Here is a 13731-nt window from a genome sequence, read left to right on the forward strand (position 1 = left end):
TTACTATCTTTGTAACCCAAATATTACACTGACCTCTGCTGGAGTTACAGTGAACCTCTCCCCGTGGTACAACTCTCTTTACAGGTTATCCTAAGCGGGATGGTGGCATTGTGGTTATATTACTGGACTAGTAAACCAAAGGTCTGGACTAATAATCAAATTTCATGACAGTAGATAGGAAATCTAAGTTTAATTAAGAAGCTAATGGTAACCATGAAACTACAGGATTGTTGTAAAAACCCACCTGATGCACTGATGACCTTCTGGGAAGGGAATCATAAATGTGCCTCCAACTCTTAACCACTCCCTGAAATGGCCTAGTAAGGATCACTCAGCTATACTTCGGGTGCTGCCTCACCACCATCTTCTCAATTTCAACATCAAGTTGGCTTATCACAGGGGAGGCAGGGGAGTGAGTAGTGATATTATCACTGATCTAGTAATCCAGAGATAATGTTCTGGGGACCAGGGCTTGAATCCTACCATGGCAGGTGGTGTACTGTCTGTGTGGCACTTTCATGTTTTTCCCCCTGTTTGCGTGGGTTTCCCGCAGGTGCTCCAATTTCCTCCCACAGTCCAAAGATTAGCCATGTTAAATGCACAGGTTATGTGGATAAGGCAGAGGGGTGGGCCTGGGTAGGATGCTCTTTCAGAGAGTTGGTGCCAACTGGTCTTCTGCACTGTAGGGATCCTCTGGATTCTAAGTCTAATGATGCCGTTGTTGATGGTCATAAAAACTCATGCACTTCACTAATGCTCTTCAGGGAAGGACAATGTGGTTGACTCTTAACTGAGATGTCCTAGCAAGCCAAATGCTGGCCCAACCAGGGATGACTACCGAAATAAATATTAAGAAAAAATTATTAGAATGATAAAGTATAGCTGGAGGCCATTCAGTCCATTGTGCCTGCACCATTCTCACAAAGAGCTGTCCAATTAGTCCCACTCCCATGTCATCGAATCCCTACAGTGCAGCAGGATGTCATTCAATCCATCGAGTCTCCACCAACAACAATCCCACCCAGGCTCATTTATCCCTGTAATCCCATGAATTTACCCTGTTAGTCCCCCTGACATTAAGGGACAATTTAGCATGGCCAATCAACCTAACCTGCACAACTTTGGACTGTGGGAGGAAACAGGAGCACCCGGACAAAACCCACGCAGACATGGGGAGAATGTGAAAACTCCACACAGACAGTTGCCTGAGGCCGGAATCCAATCCAGGTCCCTGGTGCTGTGAGGCAGCAGTGTTAACCATTGTGTCACTGTACCACCCATTCCCTATAGCCCTGCTATTGTATTGGTCTAATTCCCTATTGCCTCTGCTCTGAATCTGCTTCCGCCGCCCTTTCAGGCAGCGCGTTCCAGATAGTTGAAGATTTTTAGGATTTACATTGCAAATAAATGTGATTGAATAAAAACACCAATGAGGAATCTGTAAATGAAGGAAAAATAATGAATCACTTGTCGCTGGAGAGGGTGTGAAGATGCTTTACTTGAATGATGCAGGGGATGGGGAGAAACTGATTTTTTTTTCTTAATTCATAAGATGTGGGTGTCTGACAAGACCAACCTTTATTGTCCATCCCTAATTGCCCTTGAACTGAGTGTCGTGTTCGGCCATTTCAGAGGGCATTTAAGAGTCAACCGCATTGCCGTGGGTCTGGAGTTACATGTTAGTTAATTTATTAGCCACAAGTAAGGTTTACATTAACACTGCAATGAAGTTACTGTGAAATTCCCCTAGTCACCACACTCTGGCGCCTGTTTGGGTAAATGCACCCTAACCAGCATGTCTTTCGGAATGTAGGCCAGACCAGGGAAATGAGGCAGATTTCCTTTCCTAAAGAATCAGATGAGCTTTTATGACAATGGATGATATTTCATGGCACCATTACAGACAGCAGTTTTCAATTCCAGATTGCTTTATTAAGTTAGTTTAAATTCCCTCGTCGCCAGAGCATTCACCTCAGGATTATTAGTCCAGAAACATTATCATTTACACCACTGTCTCTCCTTACTCACCTTAGAACAGAGGAGATTGAAAACTTCACCTGGCTGCTGCAGAGTTCCAGATGATGTGGATAAATTCTGTGCGAGTTAGAGAGAGAAATTAAACTTATCTTCATTCTGCTCCAGGGTGGGATTGAAAGTTCGCCACAATAACTCACCGCGCAGCACAGGTCTAGAAGAGTCTGAATAGAAATAGACATGAAATTGATTTGTGCCGGGGTAACAGTGTGAACTGCATTGGAAATTCCGGACTCAGGGCACACACTATATTGAGGCTCACTTCAATAAAGCAGTGGCTTGCAGGCACCTACTGGCGAGAAGGATGCCAATCGTGGGCTGCTGCATCGCTGGCAGTACCCCTCAGGAAGCTGTGATCGGGACAGAGTGGGGTTTGATTTGATTTGATTTGATTTATTATTGTCACATGTATTAACGTACAGTGAAAAGTATCGTTTCTTGCGTGCTATACAGACAAAGCATACCGTTCATAGAGAAGGAAATGAGAGAGTGCAGAACGTAGTGTTACAGTTATAGTTAGGGAGTAGAGAAAGATCAACTTAATGCGAGGTAGGTCCATTCAAAAGTCTGACAGCAGCAGGGAAGAAGCTGTTCTTGAGTCGGTTGGTACCTGACCTCAGACTTTTGTATCTTTTTCCCGACAGAAGAAGGTGGAAGAAAGAATGTCCGGGGTGCGTGGAGTCCTTAATTATGCTGGCTGCTTTGCCGAGGCAACGGAAAGTGTAGACAGAGTCAATGGATGGGAGGCTGGTTTGCGTGATGGACTGGGCTTCATCCATGACCTTCTGTAGTTCCTTGTGGTCTTGGGCAGAGCAGGAGCCATACCAAGCTGTGATACAACCAGAAAGAATGCTTTCTATGGTGCATCTGTAAAAGTTGGTGAGAGTCGTTGCGGACATGCCAAATTTCCTTAGTCTTCTGAGAAAGTAGAGGCGTTGGTGGGCTTTCTTAACTATAGTGTCGGCATGGGGGGGGGGGGGGAGGCATGACAGGTTGGTGGTGATCTGGACACCTAAAAACATGAAGCTCTTGACCCTTTCTACTTCGTCCCTGTTGATGTAGACAGGGGCATGTTCTCCTTTACGCTTCCTGAAGTCAATGACAATCTCCTTCGTTTTGTTGACATTGAGGGAGAGATTATTGTTGCCGCACCAGTTCACCAGATTCTCTATCTCATTCCTGTACTCTGTCTCGTCATTGTTTGAGATCCGACCCACTACGGTGGTGTCGTCAGCAAACTTGAAAATCGAATTGGAAGGGAATTTGGCCACACAGTCATAAGTGTATAAGGATAGTAGGGGGCTGAGAACACAGTCTTGTGGGACACCAGTGTTGAGTATGATCATTGAGGAGGTGTTGTTGCCTATCCTTACTGATTGTGGTCTGTGAGTTAGGAAGTTCAGGATCCAGTAGCAGAGGGAGGTGCCAAGGCCTAGGCCACAGAGTTTGGAGATGAGTTTCATGGGAATATAAATGTTGAAGGCTGAGCTGTAGTCAATAAATAGGAGTCCGACATAGATGTCCTTGTTATCTAGGTGTTCCAGGGATGACGGTGTTATCCGACTGGAATACTTAAATCTTTTGTTTCCCAGATAGGTTCCCCTTGTGTGACTAATAAAAAACAAAGAGCCAACTCAGATTTCACTTAAACAACTCTGTCTTTATTTAATGCTTCAGGTACCAATACTCAGCTTAAGTATACAATAGCTGCAACACTTATTTAAACTTAATTTACTTCATTTAACTTCAACTCTAACTCCAGTTTAACTTTAAGTTTGACTGAAAACAAATACTACCCGTTTGAATAAACTGGCCAGGTCCGGCCTCGGATTTGGATCTTCCCCGTGTTTTCTTTTTGGTCTTCTGATCTTCTTTGTTCTTCTCTGAAGCTGATCTTCAGGGCACATGTTGCAAATGTGATTCTCGAGTTTCTGCTAAGGAAAAGACTCAAAAAGTTCCTCTTTTTATCTCAAACTTTGCACATCCTTCCAGAAAATTCCCTGGTACTCAACCAATGATACCACCGGAAACTGCTCACATCGTTTGATTATAGCCGATGGAGTTACTCATAAACAACTCCCTGAATGTTTGTACCAAGCACACACCACCACCATAAATGGAATTGGGCAGGTATCGATGGTGCCATCCGTCTGGCATTTGTCCAAACAACCATCCTTATCTGGTCAACACGGAAAGTGTCAGGTCATGTCTCACAAACAGGCGTGACTTACGTCAGCCTTCTCTGACCCATACCCCTGTTAAACTCAACTTGGCCAAAATTCCCAGCATGCTCGAGTGTAGCTCTTAACCATTCTCATTGCTGCCTTGACCACCTGGCCACGACTGAGACAGTGGAGAGGGATTAACAATGAAGAGGGGAAATTATTTGATTTATTATTGTCACCTGTATTGGGATACAATAAAAAGTATTGTTTCTTGCGCACTATACAGACAAAACATACTACTCATAGAGTACATAGGGGCGAAGGAAAGGAGAGTGTGCAGAATTCAGTGCTGCAGTCACAGACTGGGTGTAGAGAAAGTTCAACTTAATATAAGGTAGATCCATTCAAACGTCTGATGGTAGCAGGGTAGAAGCTGTTCTTGAGCCTGTTGGCACATGACCTCAGACTTTTATATCTTTTTCCTGATGTGGAATTGTACGAACTAAGCAGTAGCATGCTGGGAAAATTGGTCAACTCTCTGGTATAATGTAAGAACGCTGACCAAGCTATTTCAAAATGCCAGACCCCTGTAAGAGTTAATAAGGCTGTATGAATAAATAAAACAAGAGAAGATCAGGGAGGAAGGAGTCACCGACCTTCTTCTGTTCCATCAAAGGACAAGATAAGGGTCTGAATAATGAGACAGAGAGTTCTGGGAGGTCAACAAGTTAAAACCTGATTAATGATATTGCTCACGATTCTATTACTAATCGAATTCCTGAATATGCTCTGGTCACGAAAACTGATAATAATTATGTATAAATACTGAACAGTTTCTCTGTGTAATTGCGGACTTGTGGAAGAATCAGCAGCTGTATCAACTGCTCTCTGACCCCAAGTTTCAGCCATATACTGCATGCAGTTATTCGTAAATAAATGCTTGTTATATTGACGGAACAAATTTTGTAGAGTCTATCTTTCACAGTCAAGAAGCAGGAAAGTTTCCACTTCAACACTGACACAGGAAGGTGATGATGTGGAGATGCCGGCGTTGGACTGGGGTAAACACAGTAAGAAGTTTAACAACACCAGGTTAAAGCTGCAAGAAAGGATGTCCCGAGGCATGGTACATTGGGGAAACTATGCAGACGCTGCGACAACGGATGAATGAACAGCGCTCGACAATCACCAGGCAAGACTGTTCTCTTCTTGTTGGGGAGCACTTCAGCGGTCACGGGCATTCGGCCTCTGATATTCGGGTAAGCGTTCTCCAAGGCGGCCTTCGCGACACACGACGGCGCAGAGTCGCTGAGCAGAAACTGATAGCCAAGTTCCGCACACACGAGGACGCCCTCAACCGGGATATTGGGTTCATGTCACACTATTTGTAACCCCCACAGAGTTTCACTGGCTGTCTTGTCTGGAGACAATACACATCTTTTTAGCCTGTCTTGATGCTTTCTCCAGTCACGTTGTTTTGTTTCTTAAAGACTTGATTAGTTGTAAGTATTCGCATTCCAACCATTATTCATGTAAATTGAGTTTGTGTCTTTATATGCTCTGTTTGTGAACAGAATTCCCACTCACCTGAAGAAGGGGCTTGCAGCTCCGAAAGCTTGTGTGGCTTTTGCTACCAAATAAACCTGTTGGACTTTAACCTGGTGTTGTTAAACTTCTTACAGGAAGGTGAAACAGAGTATGTTTGGGATGCGTGGGGTCCTTAATTATGCTGGCTGTTTTTCCAAGGCAGCAGGAGGTATAGACAGAGTCAATGGATGGGAGGCTGGTTTGCATGATGGACTGGGCTACGTTCACAACTCTTGGTAGTTTCTTGCGGTCTTAGTCGGAGCAGGAGCCATACCACGCAGTGATACATCCGGAAAGGATGCTTTCTATGGTGCATCTGTAAAGGTTGGTGAAAGTCGTAGCGGTCATACCAAATTTCCCTGGCCTCCTGAGAAAGTAGAGGTGTTGGTGGGCTTTCTTAACTATAGTGTCCGCATGGAGGGACCAGGACAGGCTGTTAGGGATCTAGATACCTAGAAACTTGAAACTCTCGACCATTTCCACTTCTTCCCCATTGATGTAGACAGGGGCATGTTCTCCACTACGCTTCCTGAAGTCGATGACTATCTCCTTCGTTTTACTGACATTGAGGGAGAGATTATTGTTGCCGCACCATTTCACCAGATTCTCTATCTCATTCCTGGACTGCGTCTCGTCATTGTTTGAGGTCCGACCCACAACGGTGATGTCATCGGCAAACTTGAAAATTGAATTGGTGAGGAGTTTGGCCACGGATTCAACGGGTCGAATGGCCTCCTCCTGCCACATATTGGCTCAATGATTCTAGAATGGTGATCAGGGTACTTAGAAAACTAGCTGCTCCTCGATGAGATCTCACCTGGACAGACAACTGAGAACCCTGTTTGGTATCTTACCTGTAGAACAGAAATTACGTAGTATCATCTGTCAGCAGTGAGATGGGTTGCACCAGTAAATTTGCTGTATTTTAGAGAGCTTTCAACAATTTTAGAAATTACACTCCACGTCCCCAAAGTGCCTGTTAGTAACAGATTCACTGAAGATTTAGTGGAGCAGCAATCGGCCTCTCATGTTCGTGGCAAATTTGAGAATTTACTGCCCTGTAGTTAGGTTGTTTATCTCGAGCATATTACCCATCTCATTAATTTACAGTTATACTCTTATCAAATGGCATTCTGCGATTACATATAAATATTGAGCAGGGTTACAACACGGTACATTCTAGTCTTAGTTACCCATCCCGTTTCCCTATTCCTTCACCCCTCTTCCTTATGAGCAGAGATTACACAAGTTAGATTGTATTCCCTGGAATTTAGAAGGTTAATGGATGACTCGATCGGGAGGTTTCAAGAGAGATTAAGTGGAACAGCTCGAGAGAAGATACTTTCAGTGGTTGGGGAGTCTTGGATTAGGCAGCATAGTCTAAAAATTAAAGTAAGACCTTTCAGGAGTGAAATTAGGGAATTATTCTGCAGGATACTGGCCTGAGGACAGGAGGGAATATGAAAATATATGTGTCGACCCAGCTACTCTGTAAAATTGTTTTTATTTTAAAAAAGGACCAAGCTTTACCCAGAATAGCAATGACTCTCAGCAGAGGAATTTCTAACCTTCAGACAAATAGTAAAGACTCGTTATCTCTAAAATGCGCTAATGTCTCTTCGGAACTACACAAAACCTCTTTACATTTCTAAAGAAGAATCCTGACTACCGGAGATGACATGTTTCCAAGGACAAAAGGGACACTGACTCCTCTATTAAACACTGCAAGATTCCAGACCTGGGGAAATATATCCTTTGTCCAACACCCAGGGGAAGTCATCAGGGGTATGTCACATGATCTCCCCCAATCTGCTAGAACATGTTATATTGGAACTGAACTCAGTTAGTCTCTGTTTGACTTCAGAAAAGAATTAGGACTCCAGGAAAACAGGTTGTTGTTGTCTATCATTGTTCCATCGAGCTGGTAGCACCAGATAGAGGTCTGCCTGGGAACATTTGCCTGGCCCCCAGCTGCACTGGGAACTACTGGAATATTTATGCCTTCAAGACTAATTCACCTCCACGTGGCTTCTCCCATCGCTGAAGTCCTTCCTCTGGCAAGACGGATCACCCTGAGACAGCCAGTCTGCTACCCTCTGGGGCGGCATGGTGGCACAGTTGTTAGCACTGCTGCCTCACAGTGCTAGGGACCCGGGTTCAATTCCGGCCTCGAGTGATTGTCTGATGGAGTTTTGCACATTCTAACTGTGTCTGCGTGGGTTTCCACTGGGTGCTCTGGTTTCCTCCCACAGTCCAAAGATGCGTGGTTGACTGGCCATGGTAAATTGCCCCTTAGGGTCACGGGGATTAGGAAGGTAAATATGTGGGGGTGCGGGGATGGGACCTGGGTGGGATTGTTGTCGGTACAAGCTCGATGGGCCAAATGGCCTCCTTCTGCACTGTAGATTCTATGATTCTGTGAATAGGCCATTGGAATTTTGATTCTGAACGCTGGACACACATTAAACCATATCTCTTATTTTTATCGTGATCTTGCTCTGTGCGCCTTTCTGTCCCTTATCCCTCTTTTATTGTATGAGTGCAAAAGGGACGGACATTTTGAAACTCTTTCCGACATTTTGTGCGTGCATCTAACATAAACCAACCCTCTTATTTTATCTTATCTTGAATTTGTTGTGAGGTTTTTAATAGAGGTTTGGATCACGCCTCTGAAGGATTAGGGAAAAAACGCCATCACTTTTAAAGGGGGAAATCAAGAATCAAAAACATCTTTCTGTTTACGCAGAGGAGGAGAGAAATCAGGACTGTTTAAATAAATCTCCCTCCTGTCCGTAACAATAACCCCAACATTACCATCCCTGGGTATGTCCTGTCCCGACCAACTGCCTGGACAGACCCACCAGAAGTGGCGGCACAGCGGAATCCAGTTGTAAGGGATTGCCCTGGGGGTCCTGAATATTTACTCTAGACCCCCATGGAATCTCATGTCATCAGGTCAAACATGAGCAAGGAAATCTCCTGTTGATCAACTCCTACTGCCACACACCTAGCCAAGCTGCTCCAGTACAGCTGTAACACTGGCATCTGCCCAAGTATGTCCTGTCCACAAAAAACAAAACAAATCCAATCCAGCCAATTACGGTGGCACAGTGGTTAGCACTGCTGCCTCACAGTGCCAGGGACCCAGGTTCGATTCTCGGCTTGGGTCACTGTCTGTGCGGAATCTGCACGTTCTCCCCGTGACTGCGTGGGCTTCCTCCGGGTGCTCTGGTTTCCTCCTACAGTCCGAAAGACATGCTGGTTAGGTGCATTGGCTATGCTAAATTCTCCCTCAGTGTACCCGAACAGGCGCCAGAGTGTGACGACTAGGGGATTTTCACAGTAACTTCATTGCAGTGTTAATGTAAGCCGACTTGCGACACTGATAAATACACTTAAACTTACTATTCAATCTGATAAATACACTTAAACTTACTATGCTACCAAATAAACCTGTTGGACTTTAACCTGGTGTTGTGAGACTTCTTACTGTGCCTTAACGTCAAGGCAGCATTTGACAGAGTGTGGCATCAAGAAACCCTAGCAGAATTGGAGTCATTGGGAATCATTTTGATTTGATTTGTCACATGTATTAGTATACAGTAAAAAGTGTTTTTTGTGCGCTATACAGACAAAGCATACCGTTCATAGAGAAGAAAGGAGACAGTGCAGAGTGTAGTGTTACAGTCATAACTAGGGTGTCGAGAAAGATCAACTTAGTACGAGGTAGGTCCATTCAAAAGTCTGACAGCAGCAGGGAAGAAGCTGTTCTTGAGCCGGTTGGTACGCGACCTCAGACTGTTGTATCTTTTTCCCGGCGGAGGAAGTGGAATAGAGGATGTCCGGGGTGCATGGAGTCCTTGATTATGCTGGCTGCTTTCCGAGGCAGCGGAAAATGTGGACAGTGTCAGTGGGTGGGAAGCTGGTTTGAGTGATGGACTGGGCTTCGTTCACGACCCTTTGTAGTTTCTTGCGTCTTGGACAGAGCAGGAGCGCAGTGGTTAGCACTGCTGCCTCACAACGCCAGGGACCCGGGTTCAATTCTGGCCTTGGGTCACTGTCTGTGTGGAGTTTGCACATTCTCCCTGTGTCTGCGTGGGTTTCCTCCGGGTGCTGCGGTTTCCTCCCATAGTCCAAAAGACGTGCTGGTTAGGTGCATTGGCTATGCTAAATTCTCCCTCAGTACACCCGAACAGGTGCTGGAGTGTGACGACTAGGGGATTTTCACTGAAACTTAATTGCAGTGTTAATGTAAGCCTACTTCTGAACAATAAATAAACTTTTTACTTTACTTTATCTTTGGACTATGGGAGGAAATCAGAGCACCAGAAGGAAACCCACGCAGGCAACGTGCAAACTTCACACAGACAGTGACCCAAGGCCGGAATCGAACCTGGGTCCCTGGCGCTGTGAGGCAGCAGTGCTAACTACTGTGCCACCATGCCATTCACTTTTTTATTTGTTTTAAATGTAAGACTGGATCTCTTTCCCGTGGAGAGTGGGTGGATCTATATTGGATGGACTGCTGTAGTTCAAGAAGGCAGCTCACCACCACATTCTCAAGTGCAACGAGGGGGATGGGCAATAAATGCTGGCTGAATCAGCAATGCCCACTTTCCATGGTGGAATAAAAAGTCAATGCAAGTCCTTGAGGAAAACTTTAATGAAGGTTTTAAAATGCACCATTGATAATTTAGTGGATAAATGCAATCACCGTCATGACTTTTTAAAAACTTGGTTGAAATCCTTATTTGAGACATTCTAAATTTTCATTGCTGCAGAAATTAGAGTTTAACATTTTTAAAAATGCATTTTGTACAATTCGTGGAGTAGACGTAATATATCACCACCTGGTGGTCTCAACCAGAAACGACAAGTAGACTCAAAGGTTTTTCAAATTCATCCCTCCTTTAAAGTTTATTTCACAACACCAGGTTAAAGTCCAACAGGTCTATTTGGTCGCACGAGCTTTCGGAGCGCTGCCCCTTCATCAGGTGAGTGCAGGATTTGGTTGCAGGATAATGTACAAGCACTCAACTGATGAAGGGGCAGCGCTCCGAAAGCTCGTGCTATCAAATAAACCTATTGGACTTTAACCTGGTGTTGTGAGACTACTTACTGTGCCCACCCCAGTCCAACGCCGGCAATTCCACATTAAAGTTTATTTATTACTGTCACAAGTAGGCTTATAATTATAGTCGCCACACTTCGGTGCCTGTTTGGGTACAGTGAGGGAGAATTTAGCATGGCCAATACACCTAACCAGCACGTCTTTTGGACTCGGAGCACCCAGGGAAACCCACGCAAACACAGGGAGAATGTGCAGACTCCGCACAGATGGTGACCCAAACTGGGAATCGAACCCGGGTCCCTGCCTCTGTGAGGCAGCAGCGCTAACCACTATTCTCTACCTAACAGTGCATGCAGTTTTCTTTTAGAATTACCCTGGGTTGCAGCAAATCAGTGGGTCTTACTTTCTTCCTCGCTGTGTCAAAAGCATCTGACCATTATGATTTAGTACTTGCCTTTGATGATCAAGGTGCATAAAGAAATGGCAACGACAGCAGATCTTTTTCTCACCAGTCTCTGGCAAACAGTATTGATGCACCACGCTGCAAAATAGTCCAGGAACACAATCGAGGGTGTAAAATAAAGTTGTGGCTGATTGCTCCCCCAGAGCAAGTTCATATAACAGCGCAAATAACATCAAAACACGATAGACCAACCAACATCCGCAGTAAATGCATTAATTGCTCAAGTCAGCTTTGTCATTTAATGTACAAGCAAAAAATAATGATCTGTATTCAACTTACCAGCAGGGGATGTCAGCAGGGGTTATCATTTAGTTTCTAAATGTCTCCATTAAAAAATAACAGCTCTAATTTACTAATTAAAAAGAAATAGGCAGTCACAGAATTAGTTGCAGTCTGGCGGGATCTGAATTCTATACTAAAATCCCAGGGTAAGAAAATTCTTGTTGGCAAATAACCTTATTGGCATATGGCAGAATCACTCATTTCCAATGCAAACTAACAAGGTTTATGGGACAATAAAGCTTGATACTTAACATTTCATTAGACACCACGTGAGACAGAAGTTCAACACATGTTGCTCTGTCTTTCCCCAGTTCCTGAGGCATCAGGCATCTTCTCTTGGTTCCTTGAATCTGGTCTCTTGACTCACGATGTCCTTTGAGATTTTAACTTTGTCATCTTAACTCTAACATATATACAATTCCCTCTGCAGCTTTAAGACTTCAACCCAGATTTCCCAATCTATATTAAACAGCTACCAGTCCATCTTAAGTGCTGAAGCTATGCACTTCACAGCTGTTTGCTGAGTGCGTCTCTCTCTCTCTCAAGCTATGCCTCGATTGAACAATTCCTTGGCTGTGAAATTGTTATACATTTTATATTCGCCCTCTATTAAGGACATTACCTTTAGCCCTAATACTGGACTTTAATACTGATCTCTATGTTGGATTCTTATAGCAATCCTTAACCTATGACAATTATTTTTGTCGCTTCTGGGTTCTTATAGCAACCCCCAATCTGGGCCAAATATCTCTCAACTGAGTGATGGACTGGGCTTTGTTCATGACACTTCATAATTTTTTGCGGTCTTGGACAGAGCAGGAGCCATACCAAGCTGTGATACAAACAGAAAGCATGCTTTCTATGGTGCATCTGTAAAAGTTGGAGAGAGCTGTAGTGGACATGCCAAATTTCCTTAGCCCCCTGAGAAAGTAGAGGCATTGGTGGGCTTTCTTAACCATAGTGTCGGCATGAAGGGATCAGGACAGGTTGTTGGTGATTTGGACACTTAGAAATTTGAAGCTCTCGACCATTTCCACTTCGTCCCCATTGATGTAGACAGGGGCATGTCCTCAACTATGCTTCCTGAAGTCGATGACTATCTCTTTCGTTTTGTTGACATTGAGGAAGCGATTATTGTTCCCGCACCAGTTCACCAGATTCTCTATCACTTTCCTGTACTCTGTCTCGTCATTGTTCGAGATCCAACCCACTACGGTGATGTCATCATCAAACATGAAAATCGAGTTGGAGGGGAATTTGGCCACAAGTCAGAGGTGTATAAGGTGTACAACACTCTCTGCCGGACAAATGCACCCTGCAAGTGTCTTGTGACTAATGCCATCCCTTAGTAAGTGCAAAGTGCTCAATGATGCATTCCTATTTAGCCAAAGTATGTACACCAGTGTCAACACAACTAGCAATTTCTTACTAAACATTTGCAACTCTTGACTAACGGAAGAATGTTCTTAGCTTCCCCCACAATTAGCTTCATGGACCTGCAACCCTCCTAACTATAACTTGTATCTTTTTGACAGGAGGTGCTGGGACACCTGGTGCTCTGACCACCTTCCGAACCATAATTTCAAGCTACTTGCTAGCTTTAAGACTTAACATATGCAAAATTCACAAATTATCCCAACAGTAAATACAAATCAAGACTTTTCAACACTAAGCTTACATACAGCAAAATCTGATCATTTAACCCACATTAGATTGATAGAATCCCTACAATGCAAGAGGCCATTCGGCCCATTGAGTCTGCACCGAACACAATCTCACCCAGGCCCTATCCCCATAACCCCATGCATTTATCCTAGCGAGTCCCCCTGACACCAAGGGGCAATTTAGTGTGGCCAATCCACCTAACCCGCACATCTTTGGACTGTGGGAGGAAATCCAAGCAGACATGGGGAGAACGTGCAAACTCCACACAGACAGTGGCCCAAGCCAGGAATTGAACCTGGGTCCCTGGAGCTGTGAGGCAGCAGTGCTAGCCACCGGGCCACCCCATTAATTACACAAATATACCAACAAGTCGAAGTTTTTCAATTTGCATATGGTTTGGGCTACATTAGGAAACTTGGTCCATTTTTCATTTGTGGCAGTAGTTGTATCACTTACGGGATAAA

This window comes from Mustelus asterias, chromosome 2, assembly GCF_964213995.1.
Source record: "Mustelus asterias chromosome 2, sMusAst1.hap1.1, whole genome shotgun sequence".
Lineage (NCBI taxonomy): Eukaryota > Metazoa > Chordata > Chondrichthyes > Carcharhiniformes > Triakidae > Mustelus > Mustelus asterias.